Genomic DNA, 13,368 nt, shown 5'->3' on the forward strand with positions numbered 1-13,368 from the left:
ACACCATAAATTGGTGGCTACTTAGAATTAGTGCACATATTTTGTTATTTGAGAGCAACCCACCTCCGAAGCCTTTGAGAGAGAGATCCTTGCGAGGACAAAGCCCAAACACCCAGAGCCAAAGAGTGATAGGCATCACTGAAGTCTTTTTGTCCACGTGACCTGAAGACTTGTTACTCTTGAGGACTATGCATCCTCAAGCCGGTTAGGTGTCACATTTTGAGGATCCAATAGTCATTGTGGATCGCTAGTGAACGGAGTTCGTGAAGGTTTGGAAGTCTACCTTGAAGACTGACCAGAGTGATTGGGTGAGGACTGGGTGTCCTTAGCTCAAGGGGAATAAGGTGAAGACACAGTCTTCTGAGTTCAATCTCAACCTCCCTAACAAAATGTACAGTTGTCACAACAACTGGAGCTGGTCTACCAAATCCTTGTCTTCACCAAGCTACTAGTTCTATCCCCTACCTCCTTTACATTTCAGTTTGTCTTCGTGAAGTCATTGCTTGCCTACCTGATCTGTTTGACTTCATTGTGCGAAGACGATTACTATTTGGCTTCATACAGTCTTCCATTCTGATTTACATTACCTAGCTGTTATTAGTCTTCGTGCTTTAATTGAATTGCCTACTTGACTGTGGCATGTCTAGTGTAGTTCATCTTCCGCTGCATATCATATAGGTTCATAATGATTGTTTGTCTTCAAACACCTTGTTTTTTGAAGACTTTCACAAAAATTGCCTATTCACTCCTCCTCTAGTCGACAACTAACACTTTCAATTGGTATCAGAGCAAGGTGCTCCCCTGTTTTGTGTGATTCGTTTTAACCACCTGGAGTTTTAGCTATGTTGGCTGCGGGGATAATCAAGGTCTCTGCTACGTGCCCCGTCATCGATGGCACTGATTACCCTACTGGAAGAATAAGATGTGTAAAGATCTTGAAGCCATTGACATCAACCTCTGGTATGTCATCAGGACAGGCGTTCCCAAGGTCGGTAAAGGTTTCACCACTGTTAATGTCAAGAGGTTCGCACAACTGGACTCAACTGCCAAGAACATCATCTGTGGTCATCTGATCAAAGGACAATATGGCCATGTGAGTGCTCTCGAAACTGCGAAGCTAGTCTGGGACTGGCTGTCCAAGGTCAATGAAGGCATCTCCGCTCAGAGATACACAAGTATTGATGTTCTTCGCATTCTCTTCAACCGCTTCAAGAGAAACGACAATGAGAATGTCCAGCTCACGTTTGATTGCCTCGATATCACCAATGAGCTTCGCGCACTTGGCGCCACTGAGATCACCAAGCATGAAATTATGAAGAAGCTACTGAGATCACTTGACAGCTCATTTCAGACTTTGGCCCTGATGATTCAAGAATGCCTTGACTTCAAAGATCTCGATCCATCTAACATACTTGAGAGGCTCAACACACATGACTTCTAGTTATCTGAGAAGAGAGATATCTATGGCCCCAACTATGGCCGATACCCTGCTTTGAAGGCAAAAGATATTTCCTCATCTGAAGAAGAATCTGACTGCAGTTCTGGTGATCCTGAAGACATTGGCAAAGAGCTAGCAATGCTTGTGAGAAAGTTCCAAAAGTTCTCCAAGAAGAATTGCTTCGGAAAGTCTTCAAGATCCAGCTCAAGAAATGATGAGGCTTCCTCTTGTGACTACAAGAAGAGAACATGCCACAAATGCAAGAAGCTAGGCCACTACATATCTGAATGTCCTCAATGGGACAAGGAAGGCAAGAAAAAGAAGAAGAGCAAGGAATATGATTCCGACGACATGAAGAAGAAGAAATTCTCAGAGTCTTCGTATCACAAGAAGAGCTCATCTGGCAAGGCTCATGCATTCGTTGGCAAGGAGATGGATACGGCGGAGGAGTCTGCTTCTAAGGAGACAGGGGTGGAGTCTGAGGAGGAGTCTGACTCGGGCGTGGCAAGCCTGGCTCTAGCTTCGGCATTCGTCGCCAAGTCCATCTTCAACACTGAAGACAATGGTTAAGTTGCCGACGCTAAAGCCGATGAGGAGGACGACTCTGCTCCAACCTACTGCTTCATGGCACGGGGTGCCAAGGTAAACTCACGCGATACTTACTTTCAAACCTCTAGTCAAGATGACTCTGAGTGTGAATCCAAACCTAGCTATAAGACACTTGCTAAAATTGCAACTGAACAATAAACTGATATGGAACACATTCAAAAGTTGCTAGACAAAAGCGATGACCTATTGGATGAGGGAATGAATTGAACTCGGTCCTTAATCAAAGACATCAAAAATTTCTGTGTTAAGTATGAGGAACTTGAAAGTCGTCATGAAACCCTCTCACCCACTCATGAGAAGATTTTGTGCCACCATGTTTGAAATGCCTTGAGCGTGAGAATGTTGTCTCTATTGATAAATGTTCTACTGCCTCTGATGTTGCAATATCTTCAACTGCTGATGTGGTAACTAACCCCTCTTCTGAGGGTACCACTACTATTGTTGATGAAAATTCTAGGTTGAAGACATTGCTTGAAACTGGCATGTACAAAAGCCTCAAAAGGCATCAGACACTATGCGATGTCCTCAAGAAACAAATTCTGAACCAAAACCCTAGGAAAGAGGGTGTTGGTTTCGAGAGGAAAATGAATGTTGATGGTTCTTACTGGAAGCCTGAGCAGTACCCCAAAACAACATGGGTTGTTGCAAAGGATCCTTTAGTGGACCCATACACCTTATCTGGCTTCACTTGTGCTAACTCCATTATCATTGATGAACCCTATGACGCCAATTATAAGCTTTTTAAGAATCAGAATGGTGAAGTGTTTGCCAGGTTTATTGGTACTAACTGCAGGAATGGGCCACCTTTGAAGAAGATCTGGGTGCCCAAGAGTTGTCTTGAGAAACTTCCTGTGAATGTCATCATGACACCACCAGGGAAGAAGACAAACCCCAGACCAAAGGCTTCACGTGGCCCAAAGGCATCATATAGACAGAGGACCTCACAAGGTCACCCTAATGCCAATGTTTTGCAGGGAAATTATTGTCAGACTCGTGAATATGATTGTGTTTCTTCTAACCTCCATGTTCATAAATCAAAGAACTTTTCTACATATTCTTTTTAGTACTATTCACCTGCTGCAAAACTATTTGCTAGGGCTCCAAAGCCAAAGTTCTTAGATGTTGCAGTTCGACTTATTGCTTATAAGCCACCCCTGAAGATGTGGGTGGTTAAGAAGAATTAACTTCTCTTGCAGGGAAAGGTCTCCATCCGGAAATCAAAGACTTCAGACGACAATTATGGGGACCTAAAACATCTTGTGGGATGCAAGATAAAGTGCCAGAATGGTCTTATCATATATTTCGTCCCAGTGTTTCTTGACGAGCATCCTATCTTACCAAACAAGAATCTTAACTTTGATAGTATGCTTGTTCGTTATATTTTTGTGCTTCATAATACTCTTGGTGAATCCTATCTCGCTAACTGTTGTAGGGTACTAAGGGAGTCCTGGATTAGGGGGTCCTCAGACAGCTGGACTATATACTTTAGCCGGACTATTGGACTATGAGGATACAAGATTGAAGACTTTGTCCCGTGTCCGGGTGGGACTCTCCTTTGCGCGGAAGGCAAGATTGGCAATTCGGATATGTAGATCTCCTCCCTTGTAATCGACTCTGTGTAACCCTAGCCCCCTCCGGTGTCTATATAAACCGGAGGGTTTAGGCCCTTGGAGAACAACAATTAATCATAGGCTAGCTTCTAGGGTTTAGCCTCTACGATCTCGTGGTAGATCAACTCTTGTAATACTCATATCATCAAGATCAATCAAGCAAGAAGTAGGGTATTACCTCCATCGAGAGGGCCCGAACCTAGGTAAACATTGTGTCCCCCGCCTCCTATTACCATCAGCCTTAGACGCACAGTTCGGGACCCCCTACCCGAGATCTGCCGGTTTTGACACCAACATTGGTGCTTTCATTGAGAGTTCCACTATGCCGTCACGTAAAGGCTTGATGGCTCCTTCAATCATTGGCAACGATATGATCTAGGGTGAGGTTTTTCTCCCTGGAAAAATCTTCATATTCGGCGGCTTCGTACTGCGGGCCAACTCGCTTGGCCATCTGGAGCAGATCGAGAGCTACGCCCCTGGCCATCAGGTCAGGTTTGGAAACTTGAACTATATTGCCGACATCCATGGAGACTTGATCTTCGACGGATTCGAGCCCATGTCAGGTGCTCCGCACAGTCACGACAAGCATGACTTAGCTCTGCCGTCGGACGGTGTTCGGGAGATCACACCTGTGGCTACTCCGGCCCTCAATCCGGAGCAGATCATGTCGTCCGAGGACGGGTGGATGGACCCCGCCACGGAGGCTGCACACTCAGCGGCGATGGAGCCGAATACTGACTTCACCTCCTATGAGACCTGTGTTACCGGACCCTTGGATTCATCCCCGGCCATAGGCTCCGAACCGCCTGCGTCCGTGCCTATCCAATCTGATTTGGAACTGATCATGGAGTTTACCTCCGCGGATGTTTTTCAGCACTCGCCCTTGGGCAATGTGCTAGATTCGTTGAGGTCTCTCTCCTTGTTAGGAGACCCTTGGCCGAACTATGTCCGTCTTGAGTGGGAAGCGGACGACAAAGAAATTCATTCCCCACCCACCACCCACTTAATAGCCATTGTCGACGACTTAACCGACATGCTTGATTTCGGCTCCGAAGACATCGACGGTATGGACGATGATGCAGGAGAAGAACAAGAACCACCGCCCACAGGGTGCTGGACAGCCACCTCATCATATGATATATATATGGTGGACACCCCCAAAGAAAGCGATGGCAATAAGACAACGGAGGATACACTACAAAAAAAAGACACATCCGTGACATTTTGGGCCGAACGAATTTTTTTCTGTCATACATATGACACCTCTATGACGATAATTGTGACAAAACCCGGTATCATCATAGATGTGGTGGGCTCCTACTGCTATGACAAAAAATCATGACAGAAAATGGGCTTTTCGTCCTAGGCAGGCCGGAGACGCAGCTGCATGACATTCTTTGGGCCGTCCATGACGGAAAAAACCGTGGTAGAAGCGGGGGCGAGGAAAATTTCGGGGAGTTCCCAGTTACGGTGGGAGGTCGGGGGCCGAGCGATGCGCGTTTCTCTCGTACACGTACGCGCGTGTGTGAGAGGCGTTGGCTCTAACTGAACCCGAGCGAGGAGTCGGGCTCTAACTGAACCGGAGCGATTGCACTGCAGGCTATGCGTTACTGAACCCGAGCGATCAATCGATGGCTATTAACTGAACCCGATCAAGCGATTCCTTTGCTACTACTGCTAACTGAAGTTGATCAGTGCTGCCTCTGGGATGAACAGTGAGCGTTGCGGGGGGGGGGGTGGATGAATAGTGAGCGGTGGCGTTACCTCTGGATGAACAGGATCCCGTGGTGGGGTGGAGGGTTGGATGAACAGTAGACGATGGGGGGGGTGCCCGTGGAGGGGTGGTTGAACAGGACCCCGTGGAGTGGAGGGCTAGATGAACATTAGACGGTGGAGGGGTGCCCGTGGAGGGGTGGTTGAACAGTAGCTGGTGGAGTAGCGCGCGGTGGAGGCTGGATGAACATGAGCCCGTGGAGGCTGGAGGAGGTCGACGTTAGCCCATGCAGGCTGGAGGAGGTCGACAGTGGAGATGAAAAGTATCCCGTGGACTCCCATTTTGCGGTACGCCACACCCCTCCTGATGAACAGGACCCCCGTTTCGACCATAGGAGGTCTGTTTCATCCGTTTTGCGGTACGCCACACCCCTCCCGATCAACAGGACCCCCATTTCGATCGTAGGAGGTCCATTTCCTCCATTTTGCGGTACGCCAGACCCCTCCCGATCAACAGGACCCCGTTCCGAATGTAGGAGGTCCGTTTCCTCCGTAGTGTGGTACGCCAGGCCTCGTTTCCATCGCCTGTTCCGTCCAAGCCCTCCCGATGAACACGACCACACATATCGTTCCGACCCAGCCGGTTGGCTCCTACGCGTTCCGTTGCCTCCCGATGAACATGACGCATTCCGTTGCCTCCCCATGAACGCGGCGCATTCCGTTGCCTCCCCATGAACACGACGACGACGCTATTTCTTCGTTCTGACCCAGCCATGTACACGAGCCCTGGCCGTACGTATGCGCGAGTAGGCGTTCGAGACCCCACCCATATGTACACATATGTGGCCGTATTTTCTTTCTTGCACCCTGGCCGTTGTACGTACGTGTACATGCTACGTGCGCGCCTCTACTACGACACGTACGCGCCTCTACTACGACACGTGAGCGCCTCTACATCCACCAGTATATATGTACATACACGTTCACGACCAGAATGACAATGCTACGTACGCTTCGACCAGGTGGGTCCCGACTGTCAGTCACTTCCTTGTGTGCGAAGATGTAGCTGGTGGGTCCCAGCAGTCAGGGGGCGTATCATTTCTTTTTTGCCCGAACGCACTTCCTTTCGTGCGAAGGTGTAGCTGGTGGGTCCCAGCAGTCAGGGGGAAACATTTTTTTTGCGAAATACGGTGGCCCGTCCGGTGGGTCCCTGCTATTAGGTGGAGGAATAATTATTTTGCGCGTAATAAGGAGGCACTTCCTTGCTGCGGCCGTGGACACAGCTGTCAGCGTCTCCACGCACAGTACTCTTCCGATGTAAGTCGGTCATTGACCACATTGACTACGCCGCGCTGAGAGCACCAAAGCGGTGGACGACGGCGAGGCCTAGGAAGGGGACGACACAGAGGCAGGGAAGACTCAGCAGTGGTTTCCCACGCGGAGGGGAGTACGACTGTACGAGGGTTTACTGGTTCGTCTGCCGTCACCGAAGAATAACAACAGGTGTGGGTGAGTGAGGGATGGCTAGGCCAGCGATGGGAGTACGGTGGGGCGGTGAGGCCTGCGTGGCAGCACAGCCGACCGCGGGGAGGAGGGAGCAGGCAGTCCCGCCGGCGCTTGTTTGAGTGGCTGGAGCAAGAAGAGCAGAGACTGAAGAAGCACGACGGCCGTTGGATGGACATCCAACAGTGAGTGCTTGTGCGTCAAACTTTTTTTAGGAAAGCCTCAAATCTGTGCAAAACAGCATACAACCCATCTGCCATTATTTCTAATAATCTACAGCCCATTTGCTAATTCTTTAGGTTTTTTTGGAGCTCATATTCTTTTTGTTAGCATTACAACCCATATTGTGGCCACAGTTAAAAAATTATACAAAATTTTGCATATTTCGGTGCGGTCCGAACTGTTTTTAATCCCGAAATTTTGACTCACATTCAAACTGATTTTAAAAATAATTGTATATCAATATAAAATCCAACAAATTCTCCACGCATAAAAATTAATGTAATTTAAAATCTTGAAATGAAAAAAAAAAGATATTTGAAACTAATTGCCGGTTTGATGTGTTTTAAAAATGTACAACCCATTTCTCATTACTGATCGGCCATTTTCTCGGCCAGCCGAATGAAAGCTCTCCTCGTCTTGAAAGATTTGCAGCCCAACAGGCCTGACAAAGCGACTTACTTGGCAAATCACAAAAAACTGGGTTGTGGCCGTGGACCCAGCTGTCAGCCTCTCCACATACAGTACTCTTCTGATGGAAGTCGTTCCTTGACCATGTTGACCACGCCGCATGGAGAGCACCACGGCGGTGGACGACGGCGAGGCCTAGGAAGGGGACGATGCGGAGCCGGGGAAGACGCGACAGTGGAAGCCCGCGCGGAGAGGAGTACGTGGGTTCACTGGTTCGGCTGCGGTGTGAGGCTGCCGTCGCCGCAGGGCCTGGCCAGCGGTGGGAATAGTAGAGGGCGGTGAGGCCTCTGCAGCAGCACAGCCGGCCATGGGAGGCAGGAGCATGCGGCACGACCGGCGCTGCTTTGGGCGGCTGGAGCAAGAAGACCAGAGGTTGAAGACGCACTACGGCCGTTGGATGGACATCGTATGGTCACTAGAGCTAGAATCGTTCATATTGACTAAGTTGACAAAGCCCTTCGTCCCCGTCAACTTAGTGGGCCCACAAGTCAGCCTCCCACCAAGGTGGGTCCCAGCTAGCCGGGGGAGTATTCATTTTTTGTGCGTAATAAGGAGGCACTTCAGGTGGGTCCGAGCTGACAGCAGGGGGAACGTTTTTTTCGCGAAATACGGTGGCCCGTCCAGTGGGTCCCAGCAGTGAGGGGGAAACGATTTTTTCGCAAAATACTGGTGGCCCTTCTGGTGGGTCCCCGCTATCAGGTGGAGGAATAATTATTTTCCGCGTAATAAGGAGGCACTTCCTTGCGGTTGCCGTGGACCCAACTGCCAGCCTCTCCACGTACGGTACTCTTCCGATGGAAGTCGGTCGGTTACCACATTGTCCACGCCACGCCGAGAGCACCACGGCGGTGGACGACGGCGATGCCTAGGAAGGGGACAATGCGGAGTCGGGCAAGACGCGACAGTGGATGCCCACGCGGAGAGGAGTACGAGCGTTCACTAGTTCGGCTGCGGTGTGAGGCTGCCTTCGCTGCAGAATAACAAGGGGTGTGGGTGAGTGGAGGGATGGCCTGGCCAGTGGTGGGAGTAGTATGGGCGCGGTGACGCCTCCGCGGTAGCACAGCCGGCCACGGGAGGCAGGAGCAGGCGGCACGACCGGCGCTGCTTTGGGCGGCTGGAGCAAGAAGACCAGAGGTTGAAGAAGCACTATGGCCGTTGGATGGACATCATACGGTCACTGGAGTATTGACTAAGTTGACAAATCCCTCCGTTCCTGTCAACTTAGTAGGCCCACAAGTCAGCCCAACAATATGGTGGGTCCCAGCTAGCAGGGGGTATTCATTTTTTTGGGCGTAATAAGGAGGCACTTCCTTGCGCGCGAATATATAGCTGGTGGGTCTGACCTGTCAGCGGGGGGAACATTTTTTCGCGAAATACAGAGGCCCTTCCTGTGGGTCCTAGCTGTCAGGTGGAGGAATCATTATTTTGCGCATAATAAGGAGGCATTTCCTTGCGTGCGGCCATGGACCCAGCTGTCAGCCTCTCCACATACAGTCCACTTCAGATGGATGTCGTTCATTGACCATGTTGACCAGGCCGCACCGAGAGCACCAGGGCGGTGGTCGACGGTGAGGCGTAGGAAGGGAACGACACGGAGCCAGGGAATACTCGACAGTTGTTTCCCGCATGGAGGAGTACGAGGGTTTACTGGTTCGTCTGCTGTCGCCGGAGAATAACAGCATGTGTGGGTGAGTAGAGGGATGGCTAGGCCAGCGATGGGAGTACGGTGGGGGCGTGAGGCATGTGCGACAGCATAGCCGGCCACGGGAGGAGGGAGCAGGCAGTCCCACCGGCACTTGTTTGAGTGGCTGGAGCATTAAGAGCAGAGATTGAAGAAGCACGACAGCCGTTGGATGGACATCCAACAGTCACTGCTCTCGTGTGTTGACTAAGTTGACAGGGCGTTGCGTGTGCGTCAACTTTTTTTTATGAAAGCATACGCGTCAACCTGTAGTAGGCGCACAAGTCAGGCTCAAATCTGTGGAAAACAGCATACAGCCCATCTGCCATTATTTCTAATAATGTACAGCCCATTTGCTAATTCTTAAGAATTTTTTTGGAGCCCATCTTCTTTTTGTTAGCATTACACCCCATGTTGTGGCCACGGTTAAAAAGTTTACAAAATTTTGCATATTTCGGTGCGGTCAACTGTTTTTAATCCAGAAATATCGATTCACATTCAAACTATTTTGAAAAATAATTTATATAAATATAAAATCCAAATAATTGTCCATGCATAAAAATCAATGGAATTTAAGATCTTGTAATGAAAAAATTGAAACTAATTCCCGGTTTGATGTGTTTTAAAAATGTACAGCCCATTTCTGGGAAAACCGAATGAAACTCTCCTCGTCTTGAAAGATTTGCAGCCCAGCAGGGCCGACAAAGCAAGTAGGCCTTGTTTGGGTATTTCTTTTAAAAAAATAGAACTGGACTAGCCATTTTCAGCAAGAAAAAAACACAACTGGGCTCATGATGTGGTAAACATAAATAAAACCCTGGCTAGACGGGCCACAACCCCCGCACATCCCCGTTGTTACCCTGATCCGTCGCTAAAACTAGTATAAATAACAACTGCTTGTTCCTCAAAAAAAACTACGCGACTTGCTGGGTCCCTGGTGTCAGCCGCTCGTAGTGTAATTCTCTCGTTTATTGACTACGTTGACAATGGAGTGAGCCCCAGATGTCCAACCATTAGGAGGAACCATATTTTTGGGCTTGTACTATAGAGGCACTTGCTTGCGTACTGACATGACGTTGGTGGTCCCTATTGTCATCCTCTCCATGCACAGTCATCTACTTGTTCCTCTCGGTTGTTGACGATGTTGACAACGCAAGAGGGCGGCGCACCGCACACGGCGAGTGAACCAAGGCCGCAAGGCGGAGGACGACGTCGAGGCCTCGGATGGAACAAAGAGGAGCCGCTGAAGATGCGCCGGTCCAGTCACAGGCGGAGGGGAGTACGAGGGTTGACTGGTTTGGGCGCGGGTGCGTGTTGGGGCTGACATCGCCGGAGAATAACAGGACGTGTGGGGGAATAGAGGGAGGGACTGACCAACATTGGAGGGTACGTACGATAGGGCGGCGGAGGCGCAGCCAGCCATCGGAGGCGGGAGCAGGCGGAGCCGTCGGGGTGGTTTGGTTTGGGCGGCTGGAGGATGAAGAAGACAAGAGATTAAAGATACACGACATATGTTGGATGTCAATCCAACGGCTGGTAGGCAGAATCGTTTGTTGACTGGCTAGTAAGTCAACACCACCTTGGATAGGCTATTTCCTCGCGGGTCCCAAATGTTAGAACCCAAATATGTCACAGTCATGCAGCCTTTCCTATGAAAATTTACAACCCATTTCATGTGCTAGTTCGAAATAAGTTTGTGGGTGCTAGTGGGGGCTAATCACTTGGCTTCTGTAATGCACAGTGAGCTCAAGCAGCCGGCGAGAGTGATGTTATTTCCCTTGGTTGGGATTTGTTACAATATTTCACTCTAAATTAAACGAATGGCAAGCATTTGCCTTGTTTCAAAGAAAATATGACAGTCACAGCCGAGTTGAAAAGGGAAGGAACATCTAACTCCAGCTTACAAACTGAACAAAAGCACGAGGGTTAATTGTTCATCAGGTTTACAAAAAACCAGATTGAAAAGGGCAACAACATCTAACTCCAGCACTGTTTTCGGCAGTCACAGTCAAATGGATCGGTCAGGTCCATAGAATGAACATCCTGGGTCGTAAAATTTACTCGATTATGACCACTATATGTTGTAAATAGAAGCCCGACAAGTTCAGAAGCTCTTTTGCCCACCTGAAACTCCTTTTTTTGCTCTTCGACATACCCATTCGTCAATTCAGTAAATATATGGGCTTTTGAATTGATTTTACAATTCACTAGTGTGGATGGGCTGTTTTGTCTTGGGCCCAGAGAAACAATTACTACTAGTACAGTGGAGACACTCTACAGCTACCCAGAAAAACAATTACTACTAGTACAGTGGAGACACTATACCGCTTCTGGCTCCTCCTAGGTCATTGAAACGTCTCCCTCTACTGAATGCCATTATACTTCTGTTCACCGACATGCGGGCCATGCAGCGCGCGGGCCCAAATGCCATCCACCAAATTAGAAGGCAGTATGCAGGCGGAGAGTCACCCCGGTCGTAGCGCGGCAGTAACGAGCCGTCGTATCACAAAACCCCACATCCCCGCAGTCTAAGTTTGACGGACGAAGCAACCATCATTTCACTCTTCGCTGAATCCCCTTCTCCCTCACCGTCTTCAAGAAATGCAACACTCGCATCTGCCACTGTTCTTCTCTCCGAACGAAGGGAAGGTAAGCAGATCTGTGATGTTGGTATATTTTCGTTCAGAAAAAAAAGAACTTTTGCCTAGCAGTAACCGATCCTCACTCTTTTTTTTGTTTCATTGTCATTGCAATTGTGTTTTCCTTTCAGTGGTCTCCTAGTATTCATCAGTTTCATCATGGACCAAGGAGAACCAGGCAAAGATCTGCCGATATTGGAGCAGACGCGAGAGGCTGATCCCCACGAGACAGAGAGCTCCAAGAAGATGGAGGCAACCACCGAGCGAACCCCAGATACGCTCATGGCCACTAATGAGATGGTCAACGCCCCTTTTGAGGTTACAACCCCCGTGGTACTGCAGGAGCAGTTTTGCCCCTTCGAGGATGTGTCCCCCCCCCCCCCGCCTGAGCTGCCCAAGGTGATTTCCTTCTTTTCCGATCTTGATTTTGGTTTTTCATCTAAGTATGTGGTGATTTTTTTAGAAAAGGAAGTATGTGGTGATTAATAATGCAAAATTTTGTTAGCTTCGATGCCATGCTATACATAGTGGTTTAAATAACCTGTGTTTCTTATACTGAAAAGTAATTTAGAATTTGTTTTTGTTTCAATTAGAGCCCTGATGCAGACAAGGATTGTGTGGTTGTACATGTCACTCGCTATGAGGCGGATGACCTGAATATATGCACTGGGAAAAGAGAGTTCTTAGGTTGTTGGATCCTGGAAGCCATTTGCGGTTATACCAATGAAGAGTTGTATTCCAGCCTCACTGTTGTCAGGCATGTTGTCCAGGGTGTACTGAAGCACAAGAAGTTCAAATCTACTCCTTCGTTTGTGAGGCATACTGTTCTTGTCAAGCTTACGCAGGAAGATGACGTGGCATGCCTCCACAAACTAGTTTATCAGTGGCAAGGCCACAAGGTTGTCTTCATGAAGGTTCATAGGATTGAGCTGCTGCGGGACATTCTCGATGATGTTCATGGCAAGGTCCGTGTTGTGTCCAACCCAAATTAGATCGAGGCATGAAATAGTTGCCCCAGCTAGTGTTTAATAGTAGTTTAGATTGTGTCTAATTATCCGAACCTTGCCTGTTATCCACCCCTCTGGGGCTAGTACTCTGTTTGAATCCGTCTATGGGAACTGCTGCTACTTTTGTGTGCCCGTGAATCATGTGAGAACCATCGTAATTGTTGCCGAAACAGATGCGTCCTCACTAGTTTTCTCATGAATATGGCATGGTAAGACATAAGTTTTCACGGTTTATCATACGAGCAGTGTGTGTTTTGATGAAATAGAGCACTCGTTCGAGAACCATGCGCCGACGTATACATAAGTACTTGTAAACACTGTTGGTGCTACCCCACTTGTAAGCAGTTGTGCAAAACACAGCACATTGGCTCAGCTCGCTTCGACACTAGGCTATCGACCAGCTAACAATCAACAATCTACTGTCTGACATATAAGCAATTATGTATCTTGTTACAGTGGTTCATGCAGTTAATTGAGG

The sequence above is a fragment of the Triticum aestivum genome, chromosome 1A, assembly GCF_018294505.1.
Source record: "Triticum aestivum cultivar Chinese Spring chromosome 1A, IWGSC CS RefSeq v2.1, whole genome shotgun sequence".
NCBI classification, from domain to species: Eukaryota; Viridiplantae; Streptophyta; class Magnoliopsida; order Poales; family Poaceae; genus Triticum; species Triticum aestivum.